This window comes from Neomonachus schauinslandi, chromosome 3 (genome assembly GCF_002201575.2).
Source record: "Neomonachus schauinslandi chromosome 3, ASM220157v2, whole genome shotgun sequence".
Lineage (NCBI taxonomy): Eukaryota > Metazoa > Chordata > Mammalia > Carnivora > Phocidae > Neomonachus > Neomonachus schauinslandi.
Genome location: NC_058405.1, coordinates 175,598,107 through 175,613,633, shown reverse-complemented (window position 1 = coordinate 175,613,633; position 15,527 = coordinate 175,598,107). Strand labels below are relative to the sequence as shown.

Below are 15,527 nucleotides of genomic sequence, written 5' to 3'. Positions count from 1 at the left end.
CAATGACAGGCACAGAATAAATAATATACAGATAAGTAGGTAAATATATATATATTATTTCAGACCACAAGGTAAAACTAAAAGGCTACATCCATATCCTAAGGATATGCCCATTTTTAAAATATATTAACTTATTCCTATTAATACACAAAAATATCTACCCCTCCCAAATGGAGTAGGAAAATATCTTTTCTCCAAACCTGAGTTGACTCTAGACTCATGGTCAAGGGGCAGAAAATTTAGTATATAGAAGTTTTGATGGAATTTGGCCCTGAAGCCAGACTAAAAACAACCTCCTAACCAGATCACTCCAACTCTTGTGTAAAGATTCAGGACCTTGAGGGCGCCTGGGTGGCTCAGTTGGTTGGGCGACTGCCTTCGGCTCAGGTCATGATCCTGGAGTCCCTGGATCGAGTCCCGCATCGGGCTCCCTGCTCGGCGGGGAGTCTGCTTCTCCCTCTGACCCTCCCCCCTCTCATGTGCTCTCTCTCATTCTCTCTCTCTCAAATAAATAAATAAAATCTTTAAAAAAATAAATAAATAAATAAATAAAAAAGATTCAGGACCTTGAGAGGAAAAGGAAATTACCAGAGAGAGAGGCCCAGGAGAATTAGCTCTCCTCAGAGACCCGTAAATTAAGTGAGGATGTCTTTTTTTTTTTTAATTTTATTCATTTATTTGAGAGAGAGAAAGTGAGTGAGAGTGAGAGAGCACAAGCAGGGAGAGGGGCAGAGGGAGAAGCAGACTCCCCACTGAGCAGGGAGCCTGATGCAGGGCTCAAACCCAGGACCCTGGGATCTTGACCTGAGCCGGAGGCAGATGCTTAACCAACTGAGCCATCCAGGCACCCCAGTGAGGATGTCTTTAAAGCTATAGACTGGAGATAGTCCTATAGATACAGGACTCCTGACTTTAGAGCCTACAACAGTGACTCCCAAACCATGGGAGTCACCTGGCTCTCTACAGCAGAACCTCTTTGAGATTCCTGTTAAAGACCGAACTCAAAACCCTACACTAGACCCACAGAATCAGTAAATGGAGAGATAGAACTTGATTATGCATCTTCGGTAGAGTCTCTAAAATACTTGAGGAATAAGGATTCCTAAATAAGGAAATCTTTGGCATCAACAAGAAATTTGGGTTGTGGCCACCAGTAGTCTTTCCCAGGTGAGCTAGTGATACATGTCACATGTCATTTCAAGATACAAGTCACTGATAGCTCCCAAGGGTGTGGCATTCTGTCTGCCAACCCACAAGAAGGCCTACCCACTGCCCAGACCTGTTCCTTAGGATCTGTTCCATCTCTGAACTATGTATTTACAGCTCTCTTTTCCCTTTTCCCCTTCTCTGGGGAAAAGTCTGGGCCCTGACAATTCGGAAAGCTTGCTTCCCTTCCCCACTGTAGTCCTCCCCATCCTCTCTCATGTTTACCTCGCACTGAGCTCCCGGACAGATCCCATCTCCCGAAGCTGAGGGTGCCCAAGCTGCCAGCTCCTCTTGTTTCCCATGTTGCTCTGAGTGGCAGAGGAAATGACTATTAGAGATACAGCTGCCCCAGCTGTGGGTCCGGGAGGCTTGCCCACCACAGGTGCCAGGGGCTCTTTCCCCTCTGGGGTTCACTAGGACTGAAAGGCCCAGAGGGCTGGTGCCATGCTGCAACTGATTGGGGAGGGGGATATTCTCCCCAGCTCCCCTACAGGTAAAACCTGCAGGATTCCACCCCCAGATTTAACAGCCTCCATGTCTTCCCCTTCACGGGGGAGGGGTCTGGGTATGGAATTGTTATTTGTGCCTGATATAACAGTGTTTCTTTTCCTTTAAACAATCTACAGGGGCCACCTTCCCAGGGAAGAAAGATGAAAAGACAGTGAGATTACCTGCCAGGAACATTTAGACTTTAATGATTTTCACGTGAGCGCTCCCAGAGATGCCATACAGCAACCAGGACATAGGACGCTGTTCTAATAAAATTAAAATTACTAAAATAAACTGCCAGGCATCTGGAAAGTACAGAGAACACAACATATTATGTAAACCGACATCCAAATATTGTACACCTACGTGGCCCTTGGTTTACAACAAAGCCAGGATGCACACTAAAGCCTTACTTTTTTAATTTTAATATCTTTAGAAGTAGATTTTAATTGCTAGGTAGCCAAATCATGTTCACTATCAATTTCCTTTATGTTGTCCAGTCTTTCTTTATGACTAATTCCCAAATTCACATGTACATACATCCTAGAGCTGCATATACAAAACAAGGACTATTCAAATGAAAAGTAAAGATGTTTAGAAATATCTAAATAATATATTTGCCTCCTTCTTTTTCCATCTAGCTATGTGGGAGTCCATTAGAAACAGACTTAGGATAGGATTAAAAATATAAACAGGAATGTTTTGTGACTTTATGTAAATCATGATCTGTATACATCACTCTTTAAAAAAAAATACAATAGTCTCCCCTCCCCAATTATCCAGAGTTTCACTTCCTGCTGTTCCAGTTACCCACAGTCAACCACGGTCCAGAAGCAGATGATCCTTTTTCTGATGTATAGTCAGAAAGTCAATGATAGCCCGATGCCACATCACAATGCCTACATCAGTCACTTCACTTCATCTCATCACATTGGCATTTTATTATCTTGTATCATCATCATCAGAAAGGTGAGTACAGTACAACAAGATATTTTGCAAGAGAGACCACATTCACATAACTTTTATTACAGTATATTATTACAATTGTTCTATTGTATTAGTAGTTATTGTTGTTAATCTCTTACTGTGCCTAATTTATAAATTAAACCTTTTCATAGGTACGTATGTGTGTATAGGAAAAAACATAGTCTATATAGGGTCTGGCATTATCTGCTGTTTCAAACCTCTGCTGGGGGTCTTGGAATATATCCCCCTTGAAAAGGGGGGGGGCTACTCTATTAAACACCAAATGAGATTCAGTTTGATCATGAATATTGATAATATAATATTTATTTTAAATATAATGTATTCATCAGTACTCAACCAAAAGTAAAATTAAACTCATCAGGATCAGAATAACTGTTTGGTTTTGCAAAAGTCAAGGACCCTCGTTCTGTGGCTTAATGACTTCTTGTTTGTGTTCTGTTTGCATAAATTATCCATCAAGTGCAGCCATTACACCGGATGCAGCACGGCACTTGCGAAGGAATGAGAGCCGCGTCAGGACCCTCATTAAAGGGAAATGTGATTGGAATGGAGTCATCATTCCATGCCTGGCAAGGACCTGCTGTCTCTGTCCTTATCCCTTTGCACCAATTCCGTTTGAAGTCGAAACTGGGCTCACAGACCTGGCTTTTTAAAGGCAACGGATGCAATCAAACAATAGATGTTGTCAGAGACAGCCGCTGTGCCTGTAGCCAAATGTGATAAAGAAAAGGGAGAAAAACAGTGTAATGGGTTTCAAGGCAATCAGATGAGTCTCCGAGAATGCAGGTGCTGGGTAATGCTCTCTCCATTCATCTAACGGTTTATGTAGCACAAAAAATTCCTTTTCTCCATATCTACAGACATTCTCTCCACCTCATGGTGTTACTCCCCAATAAACTGGGTATGGATAGGACCCAAGTCATGCTGAGTGTAATTCTAATTAAGTAAGACAGGCAAAAGTAATGGCATCCCTGTTCCACATTGCACAATCACTGTACTGTAGCCTGGACACATCCTGCAGCTATTCCAATGTAACTGTATTACTTCGCTCAGGAAAATCTCCGAGAATGTTGCTTTCTAGAAAGAGACGAGGCAAAATGAAGTTGTAGAGCACCAGAGAAGCCACATAACAGGAAGAGAGGAACTTCCCAACAGAGTGATAAGACGTCGTGTTTCTGAGATGTGCAGAGCTGAGCATATGTTGTATTGGAGTAAAAAATGCAGGTGAGCCCAAGGGAATCGAGAAACACAACTACTTCTTATGGCAATCTTAAATAAAATTGCCTGTGTGCCTAGCAACGGTTCCGGTTTGGTTCATATTCAGCTCTGAAATAAGAAATTGGAAAGCATTATCAAATGATGATCATCACCACTAGCCTTAGCTAAACCTGCCCGCAAGGCTGGGACACTATTACCAGTAGGCTGGGACGCTACTACCAGTAGCTTAAGCTTGTCACAACTGCTGCATGCAAAACAGCATCTCCATGCGAGATCCACACAGTTGGGGCTCAGAGTCAGGCTCTCACTGGCAGAGACGGGTCTTTAATACCCTAAACTGATACCAAAAATGGCTGAGATGTGATGTGCTTAGTTATAAAGTACATCCTCGGGCTGGTACTACCCCCTAATAAGACCTTATAGATAGGTTCAAGTACATGAAAGGACGCTGGACACACAGGCGACAAGAAACAGCTGTGCTCCATTTACACAGAGGACAGGAAAAGACAGAATGAAGTTAAAATCACAACAAGAAGGTGTGACAGGTATAAAAAGACAGAATGAGGACAACTAAATCATTAGAGAAGGGAAACATTATTAGGTAGTACAAGGAACGTGCACAAGAAGTGGACGTTAAAATATTGAACGTCGACATACATATACACACTAAAAGGGCATGTTGATCAGAGCAATCAGCCTCTACATCAGAAATTTTCTCATCACCTATTATTTTGAACAATAAGAAATTGACATTTTGGTAGACCACAAATGGTCAAATATCAGCGACTTGAAATGCTCCCACCCAATAGTTCTGCCTTCCATCAGAACCTTGAGCAGCACCCAATGCATATTAGGCAATCCATAAATATTTGTAAAGTGGGTGAATGAATAAATGAATTTTCAAATATTTAAAATGAGAATGCTTAACTGAATGAGCAAGAGTTCTCTAGCTTGTTTTGCATATGGGACAGTCTTTTCGGTAAGTCTCCTTTTTTCATCTACATTGATTTCTAGCCAAGAGATCTCCTTTTGGGCCATCACTGCAGTTATGCTCACTAACTAGTATCAGTAGACACTGCTGGTACCACCTTCCTTACTGTTTTAGATCACCAGTAATGACGGTTAATAAAAATAATCAAGTTCATGTTCTTTTCTAAGCTTTTGGGGTATTAATTTGAAAAATAGATAACAGAAGATCCAATCATCTCTATTTGCTTTTGAGTCTTTGTGCTGGTTTAAAAATGCTAAAGACAGGGACACCTGGGTGGCTCAGTCGGTTAAACGTCTGCCTTCCGCTCAGGTCATGATCCCAGGGTCCTGCGATCGAGTCCCATGTCGGGCTCCTTGCTCATCCGGGAGCCTGATTCACCCTCTCCCCCTGCTTGTGCTTGTGCCCTCTCTCTCTGTCAAATAATTAAATAAAATCTTTAAAAAAAATACTAAAGACAAATGTCCCATCTTCTCTGAGGAAATTTGAAACAGTTTTGTACCTCAAGCTAGTTGAGACACATGTTAATTCCTTAACGTGTTAATGTATGCCAAATCACTCCCTCCACCTGCATTAGGCAAACCCCTTGCAGTGACCCTTCATTTTGTTTTTTTATTTTGCTCACACCCCATATCAATCTATCAGCAAATCTTGAGGTGCTACCTGCAGAGCACATACAGAATGCAGCTTCTCCTCCCCCCCATCTTCTGCTATTCACCCTCACACACACACACACCCGCAGTCTTCTCCAAGGCCAAGTCATGATTCTCCCTCATTAGATTATTGCAAGAGCTTCTAGCTGGTCTCCCTGCTTCTCTCCTTGCCCCCATATACCCTACTCTGTATAGAACAGAAAAAATATCACCCTCAAAAGCTTCCATTAACTCCCTTCTCCCTGATAGTAAAAACCAAAGTCCTTACAAAGATCTAAGAAGCCCTTCCCCATCTGCTGCACTGCATCCCTCTACCTCCCTGGCTTATCTCCTGCCTGCTCTGCTCCAACCACACTGGCCTCCTCCAGATATTTGCCCACATCTCAGCCTCTCTGTGAGGTCTCCCACAGCCATCATGTCTACCATGACAACCCACCCCTGGCCAACACTCCACATCTCCCTTCTCCACTTGTTCTCCCCTTAGCCTTTGTGGTAGTTTTTAAATATATTAACAAACTGGGAGCAGCTGGATGGCTCAGTTGGTTAAGCAACAGACTCTTGGTTTCAGCTCAGGTTGTAATCTCAGGGTCATGAGATCAAGCTTTGGGCTCTGCACTTAGCATGAAGGAGTCTGCTTGGGACTCTCTCTCCCTCTCCCTCTGCCCCTTCCCCCTGCTCTCTCTCTCTCTTTCTCTCTCAAATAAATAAACAAATCTTTTTAAAAATATATCAACAAACTTTAATATTCCTCTCTTCAAAAGATGGTGCCTAATGCCTTTCATCTTGAGGATAAGCTTTGCTTACAGACCCACTTTTGACACATAGAATGTGGAAGACATGCTAGGAAGTTGCTTCTAAGACAGGTCATAAAAAAGCACTGCGTCTTTCTGCTTGTGCACTCTCTCACTCTTGACTCATTTCCCCTGGGTTCGGAAGTCAGCTGCCATGTTGTGAGGACACTCAAGCAACACTCTGGAGAGGTCCCCACAGAGAGGAACTGAGCCCTGCCAACATCCATAGGCCTGAACCATCAAGGAAGTGGATCCCCAGGCCCCAGCCAATCCTCCAATTTATTACAGCCCCAGCCCCTATCTTACCTGCAATCTCATGAGAGAGCCTCAGCCAGAAACATCCAGTTAAGCCACTCCCAGATTCCTGACCCTCAAAAACTGTAAGGAAAAAAAAAAAAAAGAATGTGTTGTTTTGAGCCTCTAAGTTTGGGGGTAATTTGTTACACAGCAATAGATAACTAATTCACCCCTTAAGGCCATCTAACCATATTATATATTGTATTTTACTATCCTGTTTATCGACTGTCTCCCCCAAGGAATGTAGGTTCTGTGAGGACAGAGACATTCACCTATTTTTTTCATTACTATGATCATTCACCAAAAACAATTAAATGAATTAATCTTTTGCTTTTAATAATGAATGAAGTGGGTATCCAAGACACTCATACATTAGTGGACCAGCAAAAATGCAACCACTCAGACACATACTTAGAGTGGTAGTAGGAGTTTATATCACTTGGGTAAAGAATGATTACACTTAGTTATAAAACACCTACCACAGCTGTGTTGCAGGAATAATGACCACAAAGAGGCTCCTATTTTCCTACTGAATATTAAAGATGTGTTCTCACAGAAAAACAACTCATCTAGTAGATAATTTGTGAATTGTTGGTCCTTCACCTAAGCAGACAACAAGACCATCATCAGACCTTCCTACAACCACAAATGCCCAGATTCCACATCCAAAGATACTGATTCAGGAACTCTAGGGGGAGGTCTTGGTGTCAGCTTTAGATTGAATATTTGTGTCCTCCCCAAAATCATATGTTGAAACCTAATCCCTGATGTGATGGTATTTGGAAGTGGGGCCTTTGGGGGGGTGATTAGGTCATGAAGGTGGAGCCTTTGTGAATATAATTAGTGCCCCCATCAAAGAAACCCCAGAGAGCTTCTCACCCCTCCCACAATGTGAGGACACAGTCAGAATATGGCAGTCTGTGAATAGAGAGGTGGGCCCTCGGCAGACACTGAATCTGATCTTGAACTTCCCAGCCTCCAGAACTGTGAGAAATAAATTTCTGTTGCTTATAAGCCAGGCAGTCTATGGCATTTTTGCTATAGTAGCCCAAATGAACTAAGGTTGCAAAAAACTCGTCCTCTAGATTATTCTGATATATAACCAAGAGTAAGAATTCCTTCACTGGGTGGTAAATAAGGAGAGAAGATTAGCAAATCCACAGTCAATGGAAGCTCTTCACATCAATTCAGCAGCTCTGAATTCTCCTTTTCCATTCATTCATTCACCTACTAAGTATGTGGTAAGTTGTTAGGCGCTGTGTTAGACTCCGGGGAAATGTAGAGGCTGGTGGAGCTCAGGGTCTGGTGAGAGCAATCAGACCCTCTGCCTTTTAATAATGAATGAAGTGGGTATCCAAGACACTCATACATTAGTGGACCAGCAAAACTGCAACTCTCAAGAGTGAGAGAGTGCACATTGGGGGACATCCATCCCCCAATGTTCTTGCCTTTTCCACACACACCGCAGGCTGGATTGGGCACACATCCTCAAAGAAGAATCGACAGAGTGGTAACTGACTACAAGGTGGGGGCTGAAGCTTTCTACAGAGAACATGTAAAATGCAGAGAGATTCTCTAGAGCTAAGAGAAAAGCCAGATGGTATAAACTCCTTTTGTCAAAACTGTGGCATCCTAAAGAGGAGTGGCCATGCCTCACATCTGTGACGCGAATGATGCTGGGCTTACTCAGATCTGTGAACTAAACAAAATGCAAAATGAGTTTCACCCAAACAAGGGATACCTCTATCCTGATATCTCTAGTAATCTATTTAAAATCTTTGACTAGTGGAAACAGTGCACAGCTAGGAGTTCGCTAGACCACGGTTCCCGTCCTGGTCTGTTACAAACCCAGAAGTCTCAGAAAATAATTTAAACAGCTTCAGAGTCTCTGCTTCCTCATATATTAAGGAATAGTGTAGGAATAAATAATCCTTAAAGTTTTTCTTCTTTTTCAGCCCTAACATTTTATTGAAAATTATATATGTGAATATGTGTGTGTATGTATCCATTACCCAATATGGTTCTCCAAGAAATGGAAAGCACAGAGTCTAAGAGATATGTTGCAACTTGACTTTATTGGCAAGGACAGTAAACCCTGGCAGGCATATGCTAATTTCCAGAGTAGTAGCTGACAGTGTTATCCTTCATTCGGAAAGTATCTCAATACCAATTGGATGAGTTAGAACAAATATCCCTGAGCATTCTAGCAGTACAGAGAACTGTCAGAGCCTCACATTAGGGCCCAGAGTTCATCTGCGTTGTGCAATGCCTGGGGCTTCTAGGCAACTGACAACACAGAGTTTAGCCTCCACTTGGCTTCACCTGCTCATCCCGGTTCAGGGAGGAGGAAGTCTGAAGACTCTGGACCCACACCGACAGCCCAACACAGTAGCTCTTTACCTCCAGGTGTGGCATAGGCAGGAACATGACTGATGCTGCAGCAGGTGTGAGCTGACAGCCCTAGGAGTTTGTTACTCTTTGTTCCCTCTGCCAATCAATTCCCAAGAAGGAATCATTTTAAAGAGAGATTTCCAGCCCTTACGCCACACCTTCTTGGGAAAAAGAGTCAGAGATTCATAAAAACAAGCAACATTTCTCAACCTCAGCACCATGGACATTTCAGCTAGATGATTCTCTGTGGCGGACGTGCCCTGTGCCTTGTGGGGTATTCAGCAGCATCCCTGGCCTCTACCCACAAGATGCCAGTAACACCCCCTCGACAGTTGAGAAAACCAAAAATGTTTCTGGATATTCCCAAATGTCTCCAAAATTGCCCCCATTGAGAACCACCACTCAAAGAATGTCTCCCCAAAAAGGTCCCAGACAGTCAAACTGGCTGAAGACAACATTGCCCACCCTCTACAGAGATGCTTTAGTCAACACTCCCTGCATGAATTATATTGTTGATGCAATTTTTAAAAGTAGCAAAACCCCTATGAACAATTCCACTTGCTCCGTTCTGAAATCCTGCATCTAGATATTGAAAGCTCCAGCTGATAGTCTGCCCTTGGGTGAACCCACAGTACAAGGTCAACCTTATGCCTCCAGATTCTGCTTCTCACCCCAGCCACTCTGGCTGGAACCTCCATGTGGCTCCAAAGAACAGCCTATATGTGGAAGTCAGCCCTTGTAAAAGGGGGGAAAAAAGAGGGGCTAGCATTCAGAATATCCAGCCTGGACCTTCACTACATCATTTACCAGCTGTGCGACTTGGAGCACGTCACTTAAGCTATCTGAGACTGTTTACCCATCTGCAAAATGGCAGTAATACTCTCTACCTTGCCTTTCTCAGTTCATCATAGTGGAGCTCAACTACGAGGCATGTGACATCTGAAGAGCCCTCTACAATGGTTAGGAATCCAATGCTTATTGTCGTCTGTGAGGATTATTGTGGTGATTACCTATCCCGTCTCTGTGTTAACAGACTCCACTGCAGAAATTTGAGGAAATGCTGAAAATATCATCTTCTTTCATTTTAGTGCTAACTTGACCAGAAGTCCTTTCTGTTTAATTTCACCAAAAATGGGAGACATCTCCAAGCAATTTATTTGCAAAAGATTGTCCATCAGTTCCAACAAATAGCAACAAATATTTATTTAAAGCTTACTATGTACTTCCAGTGAACAAAACAGACCAGGATCCCTGCCCTCAAAAGGCTTATTTTTAAATGGGAGAGCAAGTGAGGATTATAAACAATAAACAAAAAAAATAATAACTCCACAGTATGTTAGAAGCTGATCAGTGCTTCAGAAGAGAGGCAAGTATGGGGCATGGTGTCAGTGTATCAGGGTGGGGGCAGCCTGGCTGAGAGGTGAGACACAGGAGGAGTCACCCATGCAGCTATCAGGGAAGAGCATCCCAGGTGCAGGGAACAGCCAATGCAAAAGCCCATGGGCTGGAGTATGCCCCGTGCGTTCAGGCATCAAGAGATGATCATGATGGGCGCCTGGGTGGCTCAGTTGGTTAAGCGACTGCCTTCGGCTCAGGTCATGGTCCTGGAGTCCCGGGATCGAGTCCCACATCGGGCTCCCTGCTCGGCAGGGAGTCTGCTTCTCCCTCTGACCCTCCTCCCTCTCATGCTCTCTGTCTCTCATTCTCTCTGTCTCAAATAAATAAATAAAATCTTTAAAAAAAAAAAAGAGATAATCATGATGGAAGTAGGGCAGACAAGTGAGAAAGAAGTAGGAAATGAACTCAGAACGGTTGGAGGGCTGAGCTGAGGCATTTGTGGACGTGGAGGGAGCTCCACTCCAAGCCAGCCACTGTGCAAGACACTGGGGATCCATAGCCAGCAACTCGTCCCTGCTTGGGAGCTGGCAAACCACCAAGGGGGTGTGCTACCAGGGGAGAGAGACAAAGGGCTCGAGAGAGTTTAACCAAATTCTTGACCTTAGTAAGGACTAGTTTAGAAGGAATGAGGGGGCCAGTGGTGCATGTCCTAGCTCTTCTTTTATATCCACATTGCTCAAGCATCTCAGATGCTCTCTCTGCCGACAACCCCCAGCACCACCAGAAAACAGTGGACACTTTTGTAATTAGACACCTGGTGACCCACTAAGAAAGTACGTTAAGGAAGAGGAACGTTCACTTCGGGTCATTTCCCTTGTTCTTCGGCAGATGCTCAGCCTGGTAAAGACAAATGCTGAAGGAGTCCAGCTCAAAGAGAACAGGAGGCCATGACACCAAGTTCACCTTCATGATGTGAGCCCACTCACTCCTACCCACTCCACCCCCAGCAGGATCTGAAGGGAGACTGCGCCTCTCACTAGTGGGGTGCCAGCAGCTTGCCTCTTGGTCCCCTCATTTCTCCCCACCACCCTAGAGCCCCCAGGAGCAAGCCAAGGGTCTTGGACTATGGTGTCCATGCTGGATGCCGTGATATCAACCTTGCCTCTTCTTTCCCTAGTTATCTGTACAAGCGGCACTTGCAAGAGCAGTTTGCTGCATGCCCCAGGGAGAGGCAGTCTAAAGCAGCGGGGGATATGCCTCTCCCAATAAAAATTGATGGAACAAAAGCCCCCCTGTGTGGTGCATGAGGTTTGTCTCCCAGGGAGCTTTCATCTCACCAAGGCCCCCCTTCAGGCCCTCCTGTCCCCTGGGTGTCTTTGGGATAGGTCAAAAGCCCATCATTAAAGGGAAAGGGGCCTGGAGGAGATCAGACCGGAGGTTTGCACACACCCAACACACACATGCTCATATACACATGCACATGTGTGTAGACGGGCATAAACGAGCACTCGCACCTGCATGCACCTTTTTGGCTTCTCTTTTAAAGAGTGAAATCATTGACAATCTCATGTGAGAAAAAAATTTCATGAGGACAGCAGGAAGGAATTATATAGAAAGACATGTGGAGGACTATTAAGGGTTTGCAAAAAAAAGTTACGATCATCTGGTTTCCTTATTGTTTGTTTGCTTTCTTTGTTTTTCATACACAAGCAGCACTCCACACGTACATTTCTGTTGGAAAAGACTCCAGGAGAACATGCTTGCATACACGGCAGAGCGTACAAGTAGCCTCCGACCTCCTAGCTCCAACTCCCTTCTTCAGAGGCAAACACGGTTGTGCTGGAGTATTCTGCTGTCAGCCTGGTTACTCTCAGAACCCTAAATCCTAAAATCCCTTCCCTGTAAGTTTCTGGGTTGCTGTTGGCTGAAGGTGAGGTCATGTAAGATCTGCGAAGCCAAAGTGAGGCAGCGGCTATGATGCTCTGAAGGTCGTGTTGGTCGAAGGCAATGACCTTGTCACTGTGTTCCTCTCCATTTCCAGCTCGCCTTCCCCACGGCCACATGCTGAGCAGCAGGAACTCCGGGTAACCTCTGGTGTCTCATTGCAATCTCACCGACAGCTCGGCAGGAACAGTCAACAACCTCCTACGGTCCCCCTCTGCAATCCCGCCCCAGCTGCTGGATGTGCTAGTTTCTAGAACCTTCCACTCCCCTCATAGACCCTTTCCTGCTCAGGTCCTTCCCCCAATTGTATAAGGAGCAATCCTTATAATAAATGTCCTTATTCTGTGATTCTCCGAGTTTCTGCTTCCCTGATTCACTGGCTGACACAGCTGCCAACAGTGTGGTATGCATCTGTCGTTTTTCTACACTAAGGAACATACCCATGGACATCTCAGGTTTTTTTTCCCTCCTTTACCTTACATGTCATCATCTCTTTGAGATTTCTGTGGTGACCCATATGAATCAACCTCATTCTTCTTCCTGGCTATAGAGTATTTGACATTGGTAAACATTTAAGTGTTATCCAATTTCCACCCTGGCAAAAAAAAATGCTGTCGTGGCATTTTTAGATATGCCTCTTGATACATATTATACAAACCTTCTTTGGGGTGGATTCCTAAAGCTGGAATAATCAGACAAATAGATCTTTAATTTCCATAGTTATTAGCAAATTGCCTTCCAAAAGGTGTCTTTCTCCAAAAGGCTCTTGCCCTGCCCCCAACTTTATCCTTGGTCACTGAACAGGGCCCTGCAATCTGCTCTGCCTAGAGATCCATGGCCTAACAGTGCTCTGCCTGGAAGGCAGAGGGAAGTGGACACTTCAAAGCAGGAAGGTGGAAATTTGCAAAGCAAGAGGTATGGTCATGGAAAGCATCAGCTTGGAAGAAATATATGACAGGTGGTTAAAAACAAAAAGAAGACAAAGAGAACTAGCATCCATGAAGGATTAATTAATACTAAGAGAAGATTCTTTTCTTTGTATGTTTCAGAGATTCTTCAATTTCCCCCAAATAACTGCCCAGGTGTGCATCCATTGATATACATTTACACACACACACACACACTTACTTCAGCATCTTCTACTGGAGCTTGAAATTCCTTGAAATATTTTCTTCCCCCCAAATAGAGCTAAGGTTCAAGTAATAATCCTTACCAATAAATAGCAGTTATGAGTAGGGAACTTTGCTAAATATTTCACGTGTCTCATGTCATCTGAGATAGGTATTATTCCTATTTTACAGATGAGAAAACTAAGGTTCAGAAATGTGAACCCAAACAACTAGTGAGTTGCCTAGTAAGGATTTGAACCTGCTCCATGTGACCAGCCGACCTTCAGCCGCTGCACTGTCCGCCCAGGGGAAGGTGACGGAGCCCCTTCACTTCATCGTAAGGCAGTCTGGTAAGGTAGTAGGGTAGACTTCTCCTGCTACACTCTATCCCGAGAGCAGTGTTTCCTAAAGGAAGGGGCATTGGGTCTTGGAAAAGACCGGCTGGAGAGAAGAGAAGGTAGAGAAAGATGCAGAGGATGGAAATACTTCCTGGGCCAGTGGAAAAGAGAAAGAGCTAGATCAGCTCAGAGAAACAGGGAAGGTCAGCTTTCCCTGTCAGGGCAACGCATCCTGATTCTGTGGCAAGACACTGGAACTGCTGGGAAGGCATCTCTTCCATGGTCCACTTCCTTCTCGAATTTTCCTATCGTTCCAGCGTCCATGGGCCTGCTCCGAAACAGATGCTTTCCACACGATGAAATAAATTAATTCCACACAGCTAGATGATTTCAGGGACCAGTGACCTTGGATTAAGGAGGTACGGAAGGCACACAGAGGGTGATGCATGAGGAGGCGCAGGCTCAGGGTCGGGGTCGGGCAGGTTGCAGGATTGCGGGAGACACAGGTAATAGAACAGTGCATGGAAGAGAGGCTTCATGAGGAAGGGCTGAGGACGCAACCGGAGGGCTCAAGGAAAATACAGCGCACGTGTGCAGACCCAGCAAAGGATGGCGTGATGCGGGCTGGGGGCAGCAAGTTTCCAGTGGTGCCGAAGCCTGCACAAATTCCTGAGAACCGTGAGGCCAAAGGGGGCCCAGGCCCCCAACACGAATCCTGAGACAATTCCTTTAGGAAGTCTGCTCTTGCTGGAAGGCCTGAAAAACAAATTGTTTGAGCAAGCTCTAAGCCCTCTGGGAGTCAGCGATTAAGGGGAAAGAAGGGAAACAAAAGGACTAACGCAAGCAGCGCCCCGCACCACCCGCCCCGGAGCGCCAGCGCCTGCGGGCGGGGCAGGCACAGCGGCGCGCTTTCGGGCAGGTGCCCATGAAGGTGGTCGGTGGCGTGTTTCACTGGGTACCCATCCTGTTGCCGTCCGCCCCGGGCCCCACCACCAAAGGACTGGTGAAGATGTGCCGGGTGTCCCAAGGGTCCCTCGTCCCTGCAGAGCCTCCAGCCACAGCACCCAGTACGGAGGTGAAGGCAGCAAGGGGTCCAAGCCTGACAGAAGGGAGAACATTCAAGACGGTGCTATTTATTTATGCTGAAAGCTTGAAAGTCCCCCAAATGGAACCACTTAAGTAGAACTAAGTGCTGGCACAGCACTGGGTGGAATATCATAGAGCTACGAAGCATGATAATTAGGAAGACTAAGTGGCAATGTGGAGAGTTATCATAACGTGCGACATCTACCGATGATTGCAAATACGCTTATTATTCGTGTGGATAAACACTGGGAACGCAGATCTCAAAGGAGCAGCGGCTGTGACCACCGGCGTGCAGGATTATGGGTGATTTTCGCCCTTTACTTTGCACATCTCTCTCTGTTGGTAGACCAGTTTCACAGTGATGTGGGAACGTGAGGAAGGACAGTGGTCTGGTCGTGTACTGACGTGTCTGTGGTGGACCAAGGTCACTACTCAGTGTTGGGCCAAAGTGAGTGTGACAACCGGCCCCCATACCCACACAACATGAACACATACCACACACTGTTACACACATGACACACGCATGCCACATGTACCATATGCACACACTCCACAGGTACGCCCCCCCACACACAACATATACATATATGACAGATGCCACGCACACACCACACACACCCATCACACTGTAACACACACTATACAACACACCCATCACACAATGCACACTGCAATACACACTATTCAACACA

At 45.0% G+C, this 15,527-nt stretch overlaps 1 long non-coding RNA gene across 2 annotated transcripts in view; it reads right to left on the bottom strand.

Moving 5' to 3' along the window:
- Positions 1-15,527, bottom strand: part of LOC110592228 — a 266,142-nt gene that overhangs the window by 155,054 nt on the left and 95,561 nt on the right. For both annotated transcript variants that reach the window (XR_002481087.1, XR_002481088.1), the window contains exon 3: positions 6,639-6,710. This is a non-coding gene — a long non-coding RNA (uncharacterized LOC110592228). The remainder of the gene's footprint in view (positions 1-6,638; positions 6,711-15,527) is intronic.